This window comes from Piliocolobus tephrosceles, chromosome 16, assembly GCF_002776525.5.
Source record: "Piliocolobus tephrosceles isolate RC106 chromosome 16, ASM277652v3, whole genome shotgun sequence".
Taxonomy (NCBI): Eukaryota; Metazoa; Chordata; class Mammalia; order Primates; family Cercopithecidae; genus Piliocolobus; species Piliocolobus tephrosceles.
Genome location: NC_045449.1, coordinates 10,750,168 through 10,753,960, shown reverse-complemented (window position 1 = coordinate 10,753,960; position 3,793 = coordinate 10,750,168).

Sequence of the window (3,793 nt, the reverse complement as noted above, 5' to 3'; positions counted from 1 at the left end):
GATGTCTTAGTGGAAGGAAGTTTGAGGACAACCACAACTCTAGAAGTCCAGGTTCTGGATTCACTTTGCAGACTCTAGCAGTACCTGCCTCCATTCCCTGCCCACTCAAGCTAGTTTCTCAGCAGAGAAAACATGAGGAAATATCCCCAAACATTGTCATCCCCACTGGGATCCTCCACATGAGTGTGGGCTGGAAACGTTCCAAGGTCACACTGAGGCAGGACATTGAGGTGTTTGCCAATGCCTGTTGCCCCATGGAAGGCTGAAGTATGGATGCACCTGATCTGGGAATGCAGCCCAGGTCAGACTCCACATTTCTACAACAAAGCATCACCTGCAATGACTCTTTTCATATCAGTGGATCAAAGGACAGAACCAGCTTCATGTTTTCGGCTCACTAGATTGTATCATGCTCCCCATGGCTATTATGTTTGGGAGAGTTTGATGTAACCTGAAGCCTAAAGGAATCAAGGTAATGTTGAATTGTATTCAACGTAACAGTGTCTGCTGTGTTTTCATTCCTCTCTTCAGGAATTTCAAGACTATGTCCACCAATTAATTCCTCTAAAATGCACCCCACCCTCCATTGCCACTCATCCTTCTCCCCAGATTGCTACCTGGGAGAAAATGGACAGGATGGGTTTTGTGCATGGTTCCTTGGGCATCTTGTAGGAACTGATGACCCTACTCTGAGATGCTGACAGGGCAGAGACCAGCAGCTTCTAACTCTTTCCATCCCCAAAAGTCAAGTATTGAGACCAAAAAAAGAGATACTGAGAAAGAACTGTCCAGAATGAATCAGTGTTCCAGGGCAAGGCAGGCAGCTGCCCCAAGATCGGCCTATCAATGTCCCCAGTAACTGACAAGTGCAGGCACAAGGAGCAGGTGCAGTTCAGCTCCCCAGGTCTCCTTTCTTCTAAGCCCCTTCTCCCCATCTTCTGGGCCGACCTCTTCTGCCCCTTCAGCTTTTTAATCCTGACTCTCTTCCACTTGGCTTCCCACCAAACTCACTGTGGCCTTGACTTTCTGCTTGCGCTAGCTGGCTCAATCCATAAAGGAAGAAAGAAAGCAACTGGTGGTGTGTCTGGGTAGAACAAAGGATATTTTATTCCTCCTTCAATTCCTGCAACATTTCCAGAGTCATGACCTGCCTCCCAACCCTTCTTGACCCTCATACCCATCTCCTCACTGTCTCCTGCCCTCAGAGATCAGAGGACACTGGAAAACCAAAACCCAGAGCTCCAAACATGTCTGATATTAAACACGTGCAAGGAAACTGCCCAGGGGGTGTACCTGGGGATGCTGCTGAGTGGCACCAACCCTGTGCCATGGGAGGTTTGGAAGGTGAGGTTGGGGAGAGGAGGACAGAAGAAGGAAGGGTGATCAGAGGTGGTTGGCAAGGAGGCATTCTGGGGTGGTGTCTGAAGAGCAGAAGAATGAAATGATGATTGTCTATTGGGTGCTCACTAAGTGCCTGAAGCTGATCTAAGCCCTTATTCACTGACTCATTCAATCCTTTCCAAAATCCTGTCCTGAAATACTGTTACCATCATCCTCACTTTACAGGTGAGATAAGTAAGGCAGAGGGACATCAAGCTAGGACAGTATGATTGAAACCCAGCTGGTCTAGCTGCAGAGGCCACGCCCACACCCTCCACCTCCACACGACTCTCTAAAGGCTTCTGAGGAGCAGCAGAAGGCACCAGCATCATCAAGGTGGGGAGAGCGGAAAGGGAGCTGAGGTCACCAGACAGGCTGGGAGGGCACACCAGACAGGGGCCCAGGACGGGGATAAAATTCCTGGCCAGGAGCCCAGAAGGGAAGACAAAAGGAGCCACCAGCCAGGAAGAAGCCCACATTCTGAGTACCTCCTCCGTGCCAGACCCTGTGCTGGGGGCTTTCATACAGTTTAGCTTGTTCTTTTTCTTCCCTGTATTGAAACCTTTGTAACACCTTTTCCAGATAAGTAAATGGGGCTTAGGAAAGTAAGTTACATGCCCCAGGTCTCAGCCTGTAAGCACCAGATCAGAGGCGTAAGCCCGTGGCTGCCTCCAGAGCTTATGTGCTCTCATACCCTGAGCTCCTGGCCACAGGCATGAGGTTCTGTGCTATGGGCATGGTGCAGGGGCAGGAATGAGGCCTCCAATCACCACACTGTCAAAGCAAGGTGGCCTTGGTACATCCAGCCTTTGTTCCAGGGGCCAGGCTCACTTACTGAGCAGCAGGAGGATTCAGGACCTGCTGACACAGGTTATGTGTCCACATTGCATCACATTATAGGCCAAGTTCATAACCCCTCAGAAGGCTAAGACCACCTCCCACAGGGAGTGCCTAGAAGCAAAGGGGCAATCAAGATCCAATACCATGCTGGGCGCAGGGGCTCACACCTGTAATCCCAGCACTGTGGGAGGCCGAGGAGGGCAGATCCCTTGAGGTCAGGCGTTCAAGACCAGCCTGGCCAACATGGTGAAACCCCCTCTCTACCAAATATACAAAAATTAGCAGGGCATGGTAGCAAGTACCTGTAATCCCAGCTACTTGGGAGGCTGAGGCAGGAGAATCGCTTGACCCCTGGAGGCAGAGTCTGCAGTGAGCCAAGATCGTGCCACTGCACTCCAGCCTGGGCAACAGATGGAGACTCCATCTCAAAAAAAAAAAAAAAATAATTAAAAAGACCCAATACCACTTCTTCAGAGAAGAGCTGCTGAGCACCAGGTCTTCCTGCAGGCAGAGGTGCTTTAGGGGCCACTTGCCCTGTTCCTTCATTCTCAGAAGACCCTCCCCCTATCTCTCAAGACTAGAGAGGAGTCACTGAAGGGCCTTGGACTTGGTCACTGAAGGGCCTTGACTCTACTACACCAGGTCCTGGAAAGAAGCCCCCAGCAGAAACCAGGGCAGACAATCGTCCTCCTAGGTCCTACCTCCATCCCCATCCCTGGAGTCCTGAGCCTGTGCTCCTAGCACCTGCAAGGAGGGCCAGTTCCTGTTGGCCATTTCCTCCTATCCAGACCTGCACAGAGCTCCAGGCACTCCACCAGCCCAGCTGTGGTCTGTGCGGTCAGCTTCCCCTGGTCTCCATAGGGAGGGTCCTCTATGGCTAAGGGACAGTGCTCACTTCTGTGGACTACAGGTGCAGGAAAGAGAGAGTTCAGGCCTTCTCCAAGTCCAGGTCTCCTATTCCAAAAAGAAAGAAGTTTAGGTAAAGGTCACCTCCAAAATAAGGCCATCTCCCACTGCACATCAGGGCTCTCTGGCAAAATTATCGAAGTGACTGCAAAGAGGATGGGGAGTGATGGCCAATGGCCCTTCTGATAATCATGTAGACTATGTTGGGCTCTTTTTCAATCAATAAAGGAATGTAAGCATCAATCACAGTCCATTTCCTGTGGGGTTGCATGGGAGGAAGACCTGAAAGAGAAGGGAAGCAGATTCTATTCTGGCAGCCTTTGCCCAACTCATTCCCTGGGGCCCTGGGGCCCTTCGCTTCCTCTGATCCCTTTCTCAGACATGGTCTCTGATCCCTCCCTCAGGAGTAGCTATTAGCCTGGCATTTCAAGGCCCCGAGTACCTGCCATGCACCAGACATCAAAACTGGGGGTGTTGTGAGGAAGACAAGCTCTCATCTCAGAAAGCAATCAGGAGAGTCCCCAGAGGAGAGAAGCAAGGAGATCATCAGTTATGATACAGTAGGATGGAGACAGGGAGGACGGAATGCAGAGGGTGTGTGCCCATGTCAGTCTGGCCCCAGGCTGCCTTTCCAGCTCTCTAGAATGGAGCTATGACAGGTGTTCAC